At 37.7% G+C, this 17,266-nt stretch overlaps 21 non-coding genes across 21 annotated transcripts; all 21 read left to right on the top strand.

The window, feature by feature from the left end:
• The first annotated feature begins 151 nt into the window (after positions 1–151).
• Positions 152–223, top strand: TRNAG-UCC (transfer RNA glycine (anticodon UCC)). The gene has a single exon. It is a non-coding gene; the product is annotated as a tRNA-Gly (tRNA).
• A 428-nt stretch (positions 224–651) lies between these two features.
• On the top strand, positions 652–723 carry TRNAG-UCC (transfer RNA glycine (anticodon UCC)). The gene has a single exon. It is a non-coding gene; the product is annotated as a tRNA-Gly (tRNA).
• Positions 724–1,151: 428 nt separating this feature from the next.
• Positions 1,152–1,223, top strand: TRNAG-UCC (transfer RNA glycine (anticodon UCC)). The gene has a single exon. It is a non-coding gene; the product is annotated as a tRNA-Gly (tRNA).
• Positions 1,224–1,651: 428 nt separating this feature from the next.
• Positions 1,652–1,723, top strand: TRNAG-UCC (transfer RNA glycine (anticodon UCC)). The gene has a single exon. It is a non-coding gene; the product is annotated as a tRNA-Gly (tRNA).
• A 428-nt stretch (positions 1,724–2,151) lies between these two features.
• On the top strand, positions 2,152–2,223 carry TRNAG-UCC (transfer RNA glycine (anticodon UCC)). Its single transcript has one exon. It is a non-coding gene; the product is annotated as a tRNA-Gly (tRNA).
• Positions 2,224–2,651: 428 nt separating this feature from the next.
• TRNAG-UCC (transfer RNA glycine (anticodon UCC)) lies at positions 2,652–2,723 on the top strand. The gene has a single exon. It is a non-coding gene; the product is annotated as a tRNA-Gly (tRNA).
• A 434-nt stretch (positions 2,724–3,157) lies between these two features.
• Positions 3,158–3,229, top strand: TRNAG-UCC (transfer RNA glycine (anticodon UCC)). The gene has a single exon. It is a non-coding gene; the product is annotated as a tRNA-Gly (tRNA).
• Positions 3,230–3,657: 428 nt separating this feature from the next.
• TRNAG-UCC (transfer RNA glycine (anticodon UCC)) lies at positions 3,658–3,729 on the top strand. Its single transcript has one exon. It is a non-coding gene; the product is annotated as a tRNA-Gly (tRNA).
• Positions 3,730–4,156: 427 nt separating this feature from the next.
• Positions 4,157–4,228, top strand: TRNAG-UCC (transfer RNA glycine (anticodon UCC)). Its single transcript has one exon. It is a non-coding gene; the product is annotated as a tRNA-Gly (tRNA).
• A 428-nt stretch (positions 4,229–4,656) lies between these two features.
• On the top strand, positions 4,657–4,728 carry TRNAG-UCC (transfer RNA glycine (anticodon UCC)). Its single transcript has one exon. It is a non-coding gene; the product is annotated as a tRNA-Gly (tRNA).
• A 428-nt stretch (positions 4,729–5,156) lies between these two features.
• On the top strand, positions 5,157–5,228 carry TRNAG-UCC (transfer RNA glycine (anticodon UCC)). Its single transcript has one exon. It is a non-coding gene; the product is annotated as a tRNA-Gly (tRNA).
• A 2,427-nt stretch (positions 5,229–7,655) lies between these two features.
• Positions 7,656–7,727, top strand: TRNAG-UCC (transfer RNA glycine (anticodon UCC)). The gene has a single exon. It is a non-coding gene; the product is annotated as a tRNA-Gly (tRNA).
• Positions 7,728–8,155: 428 nt separating this feature from the next.
• TRNAG-UCC (transfer RNA glycine (anticodon UCC)) lies at positions 8,156–8,227 on the top strand. Its single transcript has one exon. It is a non-coding gene; the product is annotated as a tRNA-Gly (tRNA).
• A 429-nt stretch (positions 8,228–8,656) lies between these two features.
• TRNAG-UCC (transfer RNA glycine (anticodon UCC)) lies at positions 8,657–8,728 on the top strand. Its single transcript has one exon. It is a non-coding gene; the product is annotated as a tRNA-Gly (tRNA).
• A 428-nt stretch (positions 8,729–9,156) lies between these two features.
• On the top strand, positions 9,157–9,228 carry TRNAG-UCC (transfer RNA glycine (anticodon UCC)). Its single transcript has one exon. It is a non-coding gene; the product is annotated as a tRNA-Gly (tRNA).
• A 928-nt stretch (positions 9,229–10,156) lies between these two features.
• On the top strand, positions 10,157–10,228 carry TRNAG-UCC (transfer RNA glycine (anticodon UCC)). The gene has a single exon. It is a non-coding gene; the product is annotated as a tRNA-Gly (tRNA).
• Positions 10,229–12,157: 1,929 nt separating this feature from the next.
• On the top strand, positions 12,158–12,229 carry TRNAG-UCC (transfer RNA glycine (anticodon UCC)). The gene has a single exon. It is a non-coding gene; the product is annotated as a tRNA-Gly (tRNA).
• Positions 12,230–12,657: 428 nt separating this feature from the next.
• Positions 12,658–12,729, top strand: TRNAG-UCC (transfer RNA glycine (anticodon UCC)). The gene has a single exon. It is a non-coding gene; the product is annotated as a tRNA-Gly (tRNA).
• A 429-nt stretch (positions 12,730–13,158) lies between these two features.
• On the top strand, positions 13,159–13,230 carry TRNAG-UCC (transfer RNA glycine (anticodon UCC)). Its single transcript has one exon. It is a non-coding gene; the product is annotated as a tRNA-Gly (tRNA).
• Positions 13,231–13,658: 428 nt separating this feature from the next.
• Positions 13,659–13,730, top strand: TRNAG-UCC (transfer RNA glycine (anticodon UCC)). Its single transcript has one exon. It is a non-coding gene; the product is annotated as a tRNA-Gly (tRNA).
• Positions 13,731–14,658: 928 nt separating this feature from the next.
• On the top strand, positions 14,659–14,730 carry TRNAG-UCC (transfer RNA glycine (anticodon UCC)). Its single transcript has one exon. It is a non-coding gene; the product is annotated as a tRNA-Gly (tRNA).
• Positions 14,731–17,266: the final 2,536 nt, after the last annotated feature.

The raw sequence follows: 17,266 nt of genomic DNA, 5'->3' as shown, positions 1-17,266 counted from the left end.
AGCCTAAATCTTGAATTGTGAATGTCATGCAATTTGCCAATTTTGTTTGAATATCTTCCACCAATGGTGCTACAGCGCAGGCTATAAATATCTTTCAAACAGTTGTTGTGATTTCCATATTGGCCACTATATGCAAGCGAAAAGAGCTCAAGCATTGGTGGTATAGTGGTGAGCATAGCTGCCTTCCAAGCAGTTGACCCGGGTTCGATTCCCGGCCAATGCATCCTTTTCCTTATGTGCTGTTTTCGCACTTATAGTTGTTGCTTAAGATATGCTCAGATGACAAGGTCCATAGAAAATGTTAAAATCTTTGTAGAAATCATGATTCCTTCTTAGCAGATGACTTTTGATTCCACCACTGCCTGATTAAAGATTTGTAAATACATTTTACAAAGTTCACTGAGGTGCCATATGCAAGTAAATCAAAGGTCTTTTCTTTTCTCAGTTTTGATACCACTGTATATCAGTTCAATGGTGCATAAAAACCTTAAGTATGGATGAGCCTAAATCTTGAATTGTGAATGTCATGCAATTTGCCAATTTTGTTTGAATATCTTCCACCAATGGTGCTACAGCGCAGGCTATAAATATCTTTCAAACAGTTGTTGTGATTTCCATATTGGCCACTATATGCATTTGAAAAGTGCTCAAGCATTGGTGGTATAGTGGTGAGCATAGCTGCCTTCCAAGCAGTTGACCCGGGTTCGATTCCTGGCCAATGCATCCTTTTCCTTATGTGCTGTTTTCGCACTTATAGTTGTTGCTTAAGATATGCTCAGATGACAAGGTCCATAGAAAATGTTAAAATCTTTGTAGAAATCATGATTCCTTCTTAGCAGATGACTTTTGATTCCACCACTGCATGATTAAAGATTTGTAAACACATTTTACAAAGTTCACTGAGGTGCCATATGCAAGTACATCAAAGGTCTTTTCTTTTCTCAGTTTTGATACCACTGTATATCAGTTCAATGGTGCATAAAAACCTTAAGTATGGATGAGCCTAAATCTTGAATTGTGAATGTCATGCAATTTGCCAATTTTGTTTGAATATCTACCACCAATGGTGCTACAGCGCAGGCTATAAAAATCTTTCAAACAGTTGTTGTGATTTCCATATTGGCCACTATATGCATTTGAAAAGTGCTCAATCATTGGTGGTATAGTGGTGAGCATAGCTGCCTTCCAAGCAGTTGACCCGGGTTCGATTCCCGGCCAATGCATCCTTTTCCTTTTGTGCTGTTTTCGCACTTATAGTTGTTGCTTAAGATATGCTCAGATGACAAGGTCCATAGAAAATGTTAAAATCTTTGTAGAAATCATGATTCCTTCTTAGCAGATGACTTTTGATTCCACCACTGCCTGATTAAAGATTTGTAAATACATTTTACAAAGTTCACTGAGGTGCCATATGCAAGTAATTCAAAGGTCTTTTCTTTTCTCAGTTTTGATACCACTGTATATCAGTTCAATGGTGCATAAAAACCTTAAGTATGGATGAGCCTAAATCTTGAATTGTGAATGTCATGCAATTTTCCAATTTTGTTTGAATATCTTCCACCAATGGTGCTACAGCGCAGGCTATAAATATCTTTCAAACAGTTGTTGTGATTTCCATATTGGCCACTATATGCATTCGAAAAGAGCTCAAGCATTGGTGGTATAGTGGTGAGCATAGCTGCCTTCCAAGCAGTTGACCCGGGTTCGATTCCCGGCCAATGCATCCTTTTCCTTATGTGCTGTTTTCGCACTTATAGTTGTTGCTTAAGATATGCTCAGATGACAAGGTCCATAGAAAATGTTAAAATCTTTGTAGAAATCATGATTCCTTCTTAGCAGATGACTTTTGATTCCACCACTGCATGATTAAAGATTTGTAAACACATTTTACAAAGTTCACTGAGGTGCCATATGCAAGTACATCAAAGGTCTTTTCTTTTCTCAGTTTTGATACCACTGTATATCAGTTCAATGGTGCATAAAAACCTTAAGTATGGATGAGCCTAAATCTTGAATTGTGAATGTCATGCAATTTGCCAATTTTGTTTGAATATCTACCACCAATGGTGCTACAGCGCAGGCTATAAAAATCTTTCAAACAGTTGTTGTGATTTCCATATTGGCCACTATATGCATTTGAAAAGTGCTCAAGCATTGGTGGTATAGTGGTGAGCATAGCTGCTTTCCAAGCAGTTGACCCGGGTTCGATTCCCAGCCAATGCATCCTTTTCCTTATGTGCTGTTTTCGCACTTATAGTTGTTGCTTAAGATATCCTCAGATGACAAGGTCCATAGAAAATGTTAAAATCTTTGTAGAAATCATGATTCTTTCTTAGCAGATGACTTTTGATTCCACCACTGCCTGATTAAAGATTTGTAAATACATTTTACAAAGTTCACTGAGGTGCCATATGCAAGTAAATCGAAGGTCTTTTCTTTTCTCAGTTTTGATACCACTGTATGTCAGTTCAATGGTGCATAAAAACCTTAAGTATGGATGAGCCTAAATCTTGAATTGTGAATGTCATGCAATTTGCCAATTTTGTTTGAATATCTTCCACCAATGGTGCTACAGCGCAGGCTATAAATATCTTTCAAACAGTTGTTGTGATTTCCATATTGGCCACTATATGCATACAAAAAGAGCTCAAGCATTGGTGGTATAGTGGTGAGCATAGCTGCCTTCCAAGCAGTTGACCCGGGTTCGATTCCCGGCCAATGCATCCTTTTCCTTATGTGCTGTTTTCGCACTTATAGTTGTTGCTTAAGATATGCTCAGATGACAAGGTCCATAGAAAATGTTAAAATCTTTGTAGAAATCATGATTCCTTCTTAGCAGATGAGTTTTGATTCCACCACTGCATGATTAAAGATTTGTAAACACATTTTACAAAGTTCACTGAGGTGCCATATGCAAGTACATCAAAGGTCTTTTCTTTTCTCAGTTTTGATACCACTGTATATCAGTTCAATGGTGCATAAAAACCTTAAGTATGGATGAGCCTAAATCTTGAATTGTGAATGTCATGCAATTTGCCAATTTTGTTTGAATATCTACCACCAATGGTGATGGTGCTACAGCGCAGGCTATAAAAATCTTTCAAACAGTTGTTGTGATTTCCATATTGGCCACTATATGCATAGGAAAAGTGCTCAAGCATTGGTGGTATAGTGGTGAGCATAGCTGCCTTCCAAGCAGTTGACCCGGGTTCGATTCCCAGCCAATGCATCCTTTTCCTTATGTGCTGTTTTCGCACTTATAGTTGTTGCTTAAGATATGCTCAGATGACAAGGTCCATAGAAAATGTTAAAATCTTTGTAGAAATCATGATTCTTTCTTAGCAGATGACTTTTGATTCCACCACTGCATGATTAAAGATTTGTAAACACATTTTACAAAGTTCAATGAGGTGCCATATGCAAGTACATCAAAGGTCTTTTCTTTTCTCAGTTTTGATACCACTGTATGTCAGTTCAATGGTGCATAAAAACCTTAAGTATGGATGAGCCTAAATCTTGAATTGTGAATGTCATGCAATTTGCCAATTTTGTTTGAATATCTTCCACCAATGGTGCTACAGCGCAGGCTATAAATATCTTTCAAACAGTTGTTGTGATTTCCATATTGGCCACTATATGCATTCAAAAAGAGCTCAAGCATTGGTGGTATAGTGGTGAGCATAGCTGCCTTCCAAGCAGTTGACCCGGGTTCGATTCCCGGCCAATGCATCCTTTTCCTTATGTGCTGTTTTCGCACTTATAGTTGTTGCTTAAGATATGCTCAGATGACAAGGTCCATAGAAATGTTAAAATCTTTGTAGAAATCATGATTCCTTCTTAGCAGATGAGTTTTGATTCCACCACTGCATGATTAAAGATTTGTAAACACATTTTACAAAGTTCACTGAGGTGCCATATGCAAGTACATCAAAGGTCTTTTCTTTTCTCAGTTTTGATACCACTGTATATCAGTTCAATGGTGCATAAAAACCTTAAGTATGGATGAGCCTAAATCTTGAATTGTGAATGTCATGCAATTTGCCATTTTTGTTTGAATATCTACCACCAATGGTGCTACAGCGCAGGCTATAAAAATCTTTCAAACAGTTGTTGTGATTTCCATATTGGCCACTATATGCATTTGAAAAGTGCTCAAGCATTGGTGGTATAGTGGTGAGCATAGCTGCCTTCCAAGCAGTTGACCCGGGTTCGATTCCCGGCCAATGCATCCTTTTCCTTATGTGCTGTTTTCGCACTTATAGTTGTTGCTTAAGATATGCTCAGATGACAAGGTCCATAGAAAATGTTAAAATCTTTGTAGAAATCATGATTCCTTCTTAGCAGATGACTTTTGATTCCACCACTGCCTGATTAAAGATTTGTAAATACATTTTACAAAGTTCACTGAGGTGCCATATGCAAGTAAATCAAAGGTCTTTTCTTTTCTCAGTTTTGATACCACTGTATATCAGTTCAATGGTGCATAAAAACCTTAAGTATGGATGAGCCTAAATCTTGAATTGTGAATGTCATGCAATTTGCCAATTTTGTTTGAATATCTTCCACCAATGGTGCTACAGCGCAGGCTATAAATATCTTTCAAACAGTTGTTGTGATTTCCATATTGGCCACTATATGCATTTGAAAAGTGCTCAAGCATTGGTGGTATAGTGGTGAGCATAGCTGCCTTCCAAGCAGTTGACCCGGGTTCGATTCCCGGCCAATGCATCCTTTTCCTTATGTGCTGTTTTCGCACTTATAGTTGTTGCTTAAGATATGCTCAGATGACAAGGTCCATAGAAAATGTTAAAATCTTTGTAGAAATCATGATTCCTTCTTAGCAGATGACTTTTGATTCCACCACTGCCTGATTAAAGATTTGTAAATACATTTTACAAAGTTCACTGAGGTGCCATATGCAAGTAAATCAAAGGTCTTTTCTTTTCTCAGTTTTGATACCACTGTATATCAGTTCAATGGTGCATAAAAACCTTAAGTATGGATGAGCCTAAATCTTGAATTGTGAATGTCATGCAATTTGCCAATTTTGTTTGAATATCTTCCACGAATGGTGCTACAGCGCAGGCTATAAAAATCTTTCAAACAGTTGTTGTGATTTCCATATTGGCCACTATATGCATCGAAAAAGCGCTCAAGCATTGGTGGTATAGTGGTGAGCATAGCTGCCTTCCAAGCAGTTGACCCGGGTTCGATTCCCGGCCAATGCATCCTTTTCCTTATGTGCTGTTTTCGCACTTATAGTTGTTGCTTAAGATATGCTCAGATGACAAGGTCCATAGAAAATGTTAAAATCTTTGTAGAAATCATGATTCCTTCTTAGCAGATGAGTTTTGATTCCACCACTGCCTGATTAAAGATTTGTAAATACATTTTACAAAGTTCACTGAGGTGCCATATGCAAGTAAATCGAAGGTCTTTTCTTTTCTCAGTTTTGATACCACTGTATATCAGTTCAATGGTGCATAAAAACCTTAAGTATGGATGAGCCTAAATCTTGAATTGTGAATGTCATGCAATTTGCCAATTTTGTTTGAATATCTTCCACCAATGGTGCTACAGCGCAGGCTATAAATATCTTTCAAACAGTTGTTGTGATTTCCATATTGGCCACTATATGCAATCGAAAAGTGCTCAAGCATTGGTGGTATAGTGGTGAGCATAGCTGCATTCCAAGCAGTTGACCCGAGTTCGATTCCCGGCCAAAGCATCCTTTTCCTTATGTGCTGTTTTCGCACTTATAGTTGTTGCTTAAGATATGCTCAGATGACAAGGTCCATAGAAAATGTTAAAATCTTTGTAGAAATCATGATTCCTTCTTAGCAGATGACTTTTGATTCCACCACTGCCTTATTAAAGATTTGTAAATACATTTTACAAAGTTCACTGAGGTGCCATATGCAAGTAAATCAAAGGTCTTTTCTTTTCTCAGTTTTGATACCACTGTATATCAGTTCAATGGTGCATAAAAACCTTAAGTATGGATGAGCCTAAATCTTGAATTGTGAATGTCATGCAATTTGCCAATTTTGTTTGAATATCTTCCACCAATGGTGCTACAGCGCAGGCTATAAATATCTTTCAAACAGTTGTTGTGATTTCCATATTGGCCACTATATGCATCGAAAAAGCGCTCAAGCATTGGTGGTATAGTGGTGAGCATAGCTGCCTTCCAAGCAATTGACTCGGGTTCGATTCCCGGCCAATGCATCCTTTTCCTTATGTGCTGTTTTCGCACTTATAGTTGTTGCTTAAGATATGCTCAGATGACAAGGTCCATAGAAAATGTTCAAATCTTTGTAGAAATCATGATTCCTTCTTAGCAGATGACTTTTGATTCCACCACTGCATGATTAAAGATTTGTAAACACATTTTACAAAGTTCACTGAGGTGCCATATGCAAGTACATCAAAGGTCTTTTCTTTTCTCAGTTTTGATACCACTGTATATCAGTTCAATGGTGCATAAAACCTTAAGTATGGATGAGCCTAAATCTTGCATTGGGAATGTCATGCAATTTGCCAATTTTGTTTGAATATCTACCACCAATGGTGCTACAGCGCAGGCTATAAAAATCTTTCAAACAGTTGTTGTGATTTCCATATTGGCCACTATATGCATTTGAAAAGTGCTCAAGCATTGGTGGTATAGTGGTGATCATAGTTGCCTTCCAAGCAGTTGACCCGGCTTCGATTCCTGGCCAATGCATCCTTTTCCTTATGTGCTGTTTTCGCACTTATAGTTGTTGCTTAAGATATGCTCAGATGACAAGGTCCATAGAAAATGTTAAAATCTTTGTAGAAATCATGATTCCTTCTTAGCAGATGACTTTTGATTCCACCACTGCCTGATTAAAGATTTGTAAATACATTTTACAAAGTTCACTGAGGTGCCATATGCAAGTAAATCGAAGGTCTTTTCTTTTCTCAGTTTTGATACCACTGTATATCAGTTCAATGGTGCATAAAAACCTTAAGTATGGATGAGCCTAAATCTTGAATTGTGAATGTCATGCAATTTGCCAATTTTGTTTGAATATCTACCACCAATGGTGCTACAGCGCAGGCTATAAATATCTTTCAAACAGTTGTTGTGATTTCCATATTGGCCACTATATGCATCAAAAAAGCACTCAAACATTGGTGGTATAGTGGTGAGCATAGCTGCCTTCCAAGCAATTGACTCGGGTTCGATTCCCGGCCAATGCATCCTTTTCCTTATGTGCTGTTTTCGCACTTATAGTTGTTGCTTAAGATATGCTCAGATGACAAGGTCCATAGAAAATGTTCAAATCTTTGTAGAAATCATGATTCCTTCTTAGCAGATGACTTTTGATTCCACCACTGCATGATTAAAGATTTGTAAACACATTTTACAAAGTTCACTGAGGTGCCATATGCAAGTACATCAAAGGTCTTTTCTTTTCTCAGTTTTGATACCACTGTATATCAGTTCAATGGTGCATAAAAACCTTAAGTATGGATGAGCCTAAATCTTGAATTGGGAATGTCATGCAATTTGCCAATTTTGTTTGAATATCTACCACCAATGGTGCTACAGCGCAGGCTATAAAAATCTTTCAAACAGTTGTTGTGATTTCCATATTGGCCACTATATGCATTTGAAAAGTGCTCAAGCATTGGTGGTATAGTGGTGAGCATAGCTGCCTTCCAAGCAGTTGACCCGGCTTCGATTCCCGGCCAATGCATCCTTTTCCTTATGTGCTGTTTTCGCACTTATAGTTGTTGCTTAAGATATGCTCAGATGACAAGGTCCATAGAAAATGTTAAAATCTTTGTAGAAATCATGATTCCTTCTTAGCAGATGACTTTTGATTCCACCACTGCCTGATTAAAGATTTGTAAATACATTTTACAAAGTTCACTGAGGTGCCATATGCAAGTACATCAAAGGTCTTTTCTTTTCTCAGTTTTGATACCACTGTATATCAGTTCAATGGTGCATAAAAACCTTAAGTATGGATGAGCCTAAATCTTGAATTGTGAATGTCATGCAATTTGCCAATTTTGTTTGAATATCTACCACCAATGGTGCTACAGCGCAGGCTATAAAAATCTTTCAAACAGTTGTTGTGATTTCCATATTGGCCACTATATGCATTTGTAAAGTGCTCAAGCATTGGTGGTATAGTGGTGAGCATAGCTGCCTTCCAAGCAGTTGACCCGGGTTCGATTCCCGGCCAATGCATACTTTTCCTTATGTGCTGTTTTCGCACTTATAGTTGTTGCTTAAGATATGCTCAGATGACAAGGTCCATAGAAAATGTTAAAATCTTTGTAGAAATCATGATTCCTTCTTAGCAGATGACTTTTGATTCCACCACTGCCTGATTAAAGATTTGTAAATACATTTTACAAAAATCACTGAGGTGCCATATGCAAGTAAATCGAAGGTCTTTTCTTTTCTCAGTTTTGATACCACTGTATATCAGTTCAATGGTGCATAAAAACCTTAATTATGGATGAGCCTAAATCTTGAATTGTGAATGTCATGCAATTTGCCAATTTTGGTTTGAATATCTTCCACCAATGGTGCTACAGCGCAGGCTATAAATATCTTTCAAACAGTTGTTGTGATTTCCATATTGGCCACTATATGCATTTGAAAAGAGCTCAAGCATTGGTGGTATAGTGGTGAGCATAGCTGCCTTCCAAGCTGTTGACCTGGGTTCGATTCCCGGCCAATGCATCCTTTTCCTTATGTGCTGTTTTCGCACTTATAGTTGTTGCTTAAGATATGCTCAGATGACAAGGTCCATAGAAAATGTTAAAATCTTTGTAGAAATCATGATTCCTTCTTAGCAGATGACTTTTGATTCCACCACTGCCTGATTAAAGATTTGTAAATACATTTTACAAAGTTCACTGAGGTGCCATATGCAAGTACATCAAAGGTCTTTTCTTTTCTCAGTTTTGATACCACTGTATATCAGTTCAATGGTGCATAAAAACCTTAAGTATGGATGAGCCTAAATCTTGAATTGTGAATGTCATGCAATTTGCCAATTTTGTTTGAATATCTACCACCAATGGTGCTACAGCGCAGGCTATAAAAATCTTTCAAACAGTTGTTGTGATTTCCATATTGGCCACTATAGGCATTTGTAAAGTGCTCAAGCATTGGTGGTATAGTGGTGAGCATAGCTGCATTCCAAGCAGTTGACCCGGGTTCGATTCCCGGCCAATGCATACTTTTCCTTATGTGCTGTTTTCGCACTTATAGTTGTTGCTTAAGATATGCTCAGATGACAAGGTCCATAGAAAATGTTAAAATCTTTGTAGAAATCATGATTACTTCTTAGCAGATGACTTTTGATTCCACCACTGCCTGATTAAAGATTTGTAAATACATTTTACAAAAATCACTGAGGTGCCATATGCAAGTAAATCGAAGGTCTTTTCTTTTCTCAGTTTTGATACCACTGTATATCAGTTCAATGGTGCATAAAAACCTTAATTATGGATGAGCCTAAATCTTGAATTGTGAATGTCATGCAATTTGCCAATTTTGTTTGAATATCTTCCACGAATGGTGCTACAGCGCAGGCTATAAATATCTTTCAAACAGTTGTTGTGATTTCCATATTGGCCACTATATGCATCGAAAAAGCGCTCAAGCATTGGTGGTATAGTGGTGAGCATAGCTGCCTTCCAAGCAATTGACTCGGGTTCGATTCCCGGACAATGCATCCTTTTCCTTATGTGCTGTTTTCGCACTTATAGTTGTTGCTTAAGATATGCTCAGATGACAAGGTCCATAGAAAATGTTAAAATCTTTGTAGAAATCATGATTCCTTCTTAGCAGATGACTTTTGATTCCACCACTGCATGATTAAAGATTTGTAAACACATTTTACAAAGTTCACTGAGGTGCCATATGCAAGTAAATCGAAGGTCTTTTCTTTTCTCAGTTTTGATACCACTGTATGTCAGTTCAATGGTGCATAAAAACCTTAAGTATGGATGAGCCTAAATCTTGAATTGTGAATGTCATGCAATTTGCCACTTTTGTTTGAATATCTTCCACCATTGGTGCTACAGCGCAGGCTATAAATATCTTTCAAACAGTTGTTGTGATTTCCATATTGGCCACTATATGCAATCGAAAAGAGCTCAAGCATTGGTGGTATAGTGGTGAGCATAGCTGCCTTCCAAGCAGTTGACCCGGGTTCGATTCCTGGCCAATGCATCCTTTTCCTTATGTGCTGTTTTCGCACTTATAGTTGTTGCTTAAGATATGCTCAGATGACAAGGTCCATAGAAAATGTTAAAATCTTTGTAGAAATCATGATTCCTTCTTAGCAGATGACTTTTGATTCCACCACTGCCTGATTAAAGATTTGTAAATACATTTTACAAAGTTCACTGAGGTGCCATATGCAAGTAAATCGAAGGTCTTTTCTTTTCTCAGTTTTGATACCACTGTATGTCAGTTCAATGGTGCATTAAAACCTTAAGTATGGATGAGCCTAAATCTTGAATTGTGAATGTCATGCAATTTGCCAATTTTGTTTGAATATCTTCCACCAATGGTGCTACAGCGCAGGCTATAAATATCTTTCAAACAGTTGTTGTGATTTCCATATTGGCCACTATATGCATCGAAAAAGCGCTCAAGCATTGGTGGTATAGTGGTGAGCATAGCTGCCTTCCAAGCAATTGACTCGGGTTCGATTCCCGGCCAATGCATCCTTTTCCTTATGTGCTGTTTTCGCACTTATAGTTGTTGCTTAAGATATGCTCAGATGACAAGGTCCATAGAAAATGTTAAAATCTTTGTAGAAATCATGATTCCTTCTTAGCAGATGACTTTTGATTCCACCACTGCCTTATTAAAGATTTGTAAATACATTTTACAAAGTTCACTGAGGTGCCATATGCAAGTAAATCAAAGGTCTTTTCTTTTCTCAGTTTTGATACCACTGTATATCAGTTCAATGGTGCATAAAAACCTTAAGTATGGATGAGCCTAAATCTTGAATTGTGAATGTCATGCAATTTGCCAATTTTGTTTGAATATCTTCCACCAATGGTGCTACAGCGCAGGCTATAAATATCTTTCAAACAGTTGTTGTGATTTCCATATTGGCCACTATATGCATCGAAAAAGCGCTCAAGCATTGGTGGTATAGTGGTGAGCATAGCTGCCTTCCAAGCAATTGACTCGGGTTCGATTCCCGGCCAATGCATCCTTTTCCTTATGTGCTGTTTTCGCACTTATAGTTGTTGCTTAAGATATGCTCAGATGACAAGGTCCATAGAAAATGTTCAAATCTTTGTAGAAATCATGATTCCTTCTTAGCAGATGACTTTTGATTCCACCACTGCATGATTAAAGATTTGTAAACACATTTTACAAAGTTCACTGAGGTGCCATATGCAAGTACATCAAAGGTCTTTTCTTTTCTCAGTTTTGATACCACTGTATATCAGTTCAATGGTGCATAAAAACCTTAAGTATGGATGAGCCTAAATCTTGAATTGTGAATGTCATGCAATTTGCCAATTTTGTTTGAATATCTACCACCAATGGTGCTACAGCGCAGGCTATATAATATCTTTCAAACAGTTGTTGTGATTTCCATATTGGCCACTATATGCATCGAAAAAGCACTCAAACATTGGTGGTATAGTGGTGAGCATAGCTGCCTTCCAAGCAATTGACTCGGGTTCGATTCCCGGCCAATGCATCCTTTTCCTTATGTGCTGTTTTCGCACTTATAGTTGTTGCTTAAGATATGCTCAGATGACAAGGTCCATAGAAAATGTTCAAATCTTTGTAGAAATCATGATTCCTTCTTAGCAGATGACTTTTGATTCCACCACTGCATGATTAAAGATTTGTAAACACATTTTACAAAGTTCACTGAGGTGCCATATGCAAGTACATCAAAGGTCTTTTCTTTTCTCAGTTTTGATACCACTGTATATCAGTTCAATGGTGCATAAAAACCTTAAGTATGGATGAGCCTAAATCTTGAATTGGGAATGTCATGCAATTTGCCAATTTTGTTTGAATATCTACCACCAATGGTGCTACAGCGCAGGCTATAAAAATCTTTCAAACAGTTGTTGTGATTTCCATATTGGCCACTATATGCATTTGAAAAGTGCTCAAGCATTGGTGGTATAGTGGTGAGCATAGCTGCCTTCCAAGCAGTTGACCCGGCTTCGATTCCCGGCCAATGCATCCTTTTCCTTATGTGCTGTTTTCGCACTTATAGTTGTTGCTTAAGATATGCTCAGATGACAAGGTCCATAGAAAATGTTAAAATCTTTGTAGAAATCATGATTCCTTCTTAGCAGATGACTTTTGATTCCACCACTGCCTGATTAAAGATTTGTAAATACATTTTACAAAGTTCACTGAGGTGCCATATGCAAGTACATCAAAGGTCTTTTCTTTTCTCAGTTTTGATACCACTGTATATCAGTTCAATGGTGCATAAAAACCTTAAGTATGGATGAGCCTAAATCTTGAATTGTGAATGTCATGCAATTTGCCAATTTTGTTTGAATATCTACCACCAATGGTGCTACAGCGCAGGCTATAAAAATCTTTCAAACAGTTGTTGTGATTTCCATATTGGCCACTATATGCATTTGTAAAGTGCTCAAGCATTGGTGGTATAGTGGTGAGCATAGCTGCCTTCCAAGCAGTTGACCCGGGTTCGATTCCCGGCCAATGCATACTTTTCCTTATGTGCTGTTTTCGCACTTATAGTTGTTGCTTAAGATATGCTCAGATGACAAGGTCCATAGAAAATGTTAAAATCTTTGTAGAAATCATGATTCCTTCTTAGCAGATGACTTTTGATTCCACCACTGCCTGATTAAAGATTTGTAAATACATTTTACAAAAATCACTGAGGTGCCATATGCAAGTAAATCGAAGGTCTTTTCTTTTCTCAGTTTTGATACCACTGTATATCAGTTCAATGGTGCATAAAAACCTTAATTATGGATGAGCCTAAATCTTGAATTGTGAATGTCATGCAATTTGCCAATTTTGGTTTGAATATCTTCCACCAATGGTGCTACAGCGCAGGCTATAAATATCTTTCAAACAGTTGTTGTGATTTCCATATTGGCCACTATATGCATTTGAAAAGAGCTCAAGCATTGGTGGTATAGTGGTGAGCATAGCTGCCTTCCAAGCTGTTGACCTGGGTTCGATTCCCGGCCAATGCATCCTTTTCCTTATGTGCTGTTTTCGCACTTATAGTTGTTGCTTAAGATATGCTCAGATGACAAGGTCCATAGAAAATGTTAAAATCTTTGTAGAAATCATGATTCCTTCTTAGCAGATGACTTTTGATTCCACCACTGCCTGATTAAAGATTTGTAAATACATTTTACAAAGTTCACTGAGGTGCCATATGCAAGTACATCAAAGGTCTTTTCTTTTCTCAGTTTTGATACCACTGTATATCAGTTCAATGGTGCATAAAAACCTTAAGTATGGATGAGCCTAAATCTTGAATTGTGAATGTCATGCAATTTGCCAATTTTGTTTGAATATCTACCACCAATGGTGCTACAGCGCAGGCTATAAAAATCTTTCAAACAGTTGTTGTGATTTCCATATTGGCCACTATAGGCATTTGTAAAGTGCTCAAGCATTGGTGGTATAGTGGTGAGCATAGCTGCATTCCAAGCAGTTGACCCGGGTTCGATTCCCGGCCAATGCATACTTTTCCTTATGTGCTGTTTTCGCACTTATAGTTGTTGCTTAAGATATGCTCAGATGACAAGGTCCATAGAAAATGTTAAAATCTTTGTAGAAATCATGATTACTTCTTAGCAGATGACTTTTGATTCCACCACTGCCTGATTAAAGATTTGTAAATACATTTTACAAAAATCACTGAGGTGCCATATGCAAGTAAATCGAAGGTCTTTTCTTTTCTCAGTTTTGATACCACTGTATATCAGTTCAATGGTGCATAAAAACCTTAATTATGGATGAGCCTAAATCTTGAATTGTGAATGTCATGCAATTTGCCAATTTTGTTTGAATATCTTCCACGAATGGTGCTACAGCGCAGGCTATAAATATCTTTCAAACAGTTGTTGTGATTTCCATATTGGCCACTATATGCATCGAAAAAGCGCTCAAGCATTGGTGGTATAGTGGTGAGCATAGCTGCCTTCCAAGCAATTGACTCGGGTTCGATTCCCGGACAATGCATCCTTTTCCTTATGTGCTGTTTTCGCACTTATAGTTGTTGCTTAAGATATGCTCAGATGACAAGGTCCATAGAAAATGTTAAAATCTTTGTAGAAATCATGATTCCTTCTTAGCAGATGACTTTTGATTCCACCACTGCATGATTAAAGATTTGTAAACACATTTTACAAAGTTCACTGAGGTGCCATATGCAAGTAAATCGAAGGTCTTTTCTTTTCTCAGTTTTGATACCACTGTATGTCAGTTCAATGGTGCATAAAAACCTTAAGTATGGATGAGCCTAAATCTTGAATTGTGAATGTCATGCAATTTGCCACTTTTGTTTGAATATCTTCCACCATTGGTGCTACAGCGCAGGCTATAAATATCTTTCAAACAGTTGTTGTGATTTCCATATTGGCCACTATATGCAATCGAAAAGAGCTCAAGCATTGGTGGTATAGTGGTGAGCATAGCTGCCTTCCAAGCAGTTGACCCGGGTTCGATTCCTGGCCAATGCATCCTTTTCCTTATGTGCTGTTTTCGCACTTATAGTTGTTGCTTAAGATATGCTCAGATGACAAGGTCCATAGAAAATGTTAAAATCTTTGTAGAAATCATGATTCCTTCTTAGCAGATGACTTTTGATTCCACCACTGCCTGATTAAAGATTTGTAAATACATTTTACAAAGTTCACTGAGGTGCCATATGCAAGTAAATCAAAGGTCTTTTCTTTTCTCAGTTTTGATACCACTGTATGTCAGTTCAATGGTGCATTAAAACCTTAAGTATGGATGAGCCTAAATCTTGAATTGTGAATGTCATGCAATTTGCCAATTTTGTTTGAATATCTTCCACCAATGGTGCTACAGCGCAGGCTATAAATATCTTTCAAACAGTTGTTGTGATTTCCATATTGGCCACTATATGCAATCGAAATGAGCTCAAGCATTGGTGGTATAGTGGTGAGCATAGCTGCCTTCCAAGCAATTGACCCGGGTTTGATTCCCGGCCAATGCATCCTTTTCCTTATGTGCTGTTTTCGCACTTATAGTTGTTGCTTAAGATATGCTCAGATGACAAGGTCCATAGAAAATGTTAAAATCTTTGTAGAAATCATGATTCCTTCTTAGAAGATGACTTTTGATTCCACCACTGCCTGATTAAAGATTTGTAAATACATTTTACAAAGTTCACTGAGGTGCCATATGCAAGTAAATCAAAGGTCTTTTCTTTTCTCAGTTTTGATACCACTGTATATCAGTTCAGTGGTGCATAAAAACCTTAAGTATGGATGAGCCTAAATCTTGAATTGTGAATGTCATGCAATTTGCCAATTTTGTTTGAATATCTTCCACCAATGGTGCTACAGCGCAGGCTATAAATATCTTTCAAACAGTTGTTGTGATTTCCATATTGGCCACTATATGCATTGAAAAAGCGCTCAAGCATTGGTGGTATAGTGGTGAGCATAGCTGCCTTTCAAGCAATTGACTCGGGTTCGGTTCCCGGCCAATGCATCCTTTTCCTTATGTGCTGTTTTCGCACTTATAGTTGTTGCTTAAAATATGCTCAGATGACAAGGTCCATAGAAAATGTTAAAATCTTTGTAGAAATCATGATTCCTTCTTAGCAGATGACTTTTGATTCCACCACTGCCTGATTAAAGATTTGTAAATACATTTTACAAAGTTCACTGAGGTGCCATATGCAAGTAAATCGAAGGTCTTTTCTTTTCTCAGTTTTGATACCACTGTATGTCAGTTCAATGGTGCATAAAAACCTTAAGTATGGATGAGCCTAAATCTTGAATTGTGAATGTCATGCAATTTGCCAATTTTGTTTGAATATCTTCCACCATTGGTGCTACAGCGCAGGCTATAAATATCTTTCAAACAGTTGTTGTGATTTCCATATTGGCCACTATATGCAATCGAAAAGAGCTCAAGCATTGGTGGTATAGTGGTGAGCATAGCTGCCTTCCAAGCAGTTGACCCGGGTTCGATTCCTGGCCAAAGCATCCTTTTCCTTATGTGCTGTTTTCGCACTTATAGTTGTTGCTTAAGATATGCTCAGATGACAAGGTCCATAGAAAATGTTAAAATCTTTGTAGAAATCATGATTCCTTCTTAGCAGATGACTTTTGATTCCACCACTGCCTGATTAAAGATTTGTAAATACATTTTACAAAGTTCACTGAGGTGCCATATGCAAGTAAATCGAAGGTCTTTTCTTTTCTCAGTTTTGATACCACTGTATGTCAGTTCAATGGTGCATAAAAACCTTAAGTATGGATGAGCCTAAATCTTGAATTGTGAATGTCATGCAATTTGCCAATTTTGATTGAATATCTTCCACCAATGGTGCTACAGCGCAGGCTATAAATATCTTTCAAACAGTTGTTGTGATTTCCATATTGGCCACTATATGCAATCGAAATGAGCTCAAGCATTGGTGGTATAGTGGTGAGCATAGCTGCCTTCCAAGCAATTGACCCTGGTTTGATTCCCGGCCAATGCATCCTTTTCCTTATGTGCTGTTTTCGCACTTATAGTTGTTGCTTAAGATATGCTCAGATGACAAGGTCCATAGAAAATGTTAAAATCTTTGTAGAAATCATGATTCCTTCTTAGCAGATGACTTTTGATTCCACCACTGCCTGATTAAAGATTTGTAAATACATTTTACAAAGTTCACTGAGGTGCCATATGCAAGTAAATCAAAGGTCTTTTCTTTTCTCAGTTTTGATACCACTGTATATCAGTTCAGTGGTGCATAAAAACCTTAAGTATGGATGAGCCTAAATCTTGAATTGTGAATGTCATGCAATTTGCCAATTTTGTTTGAATATCTTCCACCAATGGTGCTACAGCGCAGGCTATAAATATCTTTCAAACAGTTGTTGTGATTTCCATATTGGCCACTATATGCATTGAAAAAGCGCTCAAGCATTGGTGGTATAGTGGTGAGCATAGCTGCCTTTCAAGCAATTGACTCGGGTTCGGTTCCCGGCCAATGCATCCTTTTCCTTATGTGCTGTTTTCGCACTTATAGTT

The sequence above is a fragment of the Pseudophryne corroboree genome, chromosome 4 (assembly GCF_028390025.1).
Source record: "Pseudophryne corroboree isolate aPseCor3 chromosome 4, aPseCor3.hap2, whole genome shotgun sequence".
Lineage (NCBI taxonomy): Eukaryota > Metazoa > Chordata > Amphibia > Anura > Myobatrachidae > Pseudophryne > Pseudophryne corroboree.
This window is presented reverse-complemented; position numbering and strand designations above follow the sequence as displayed.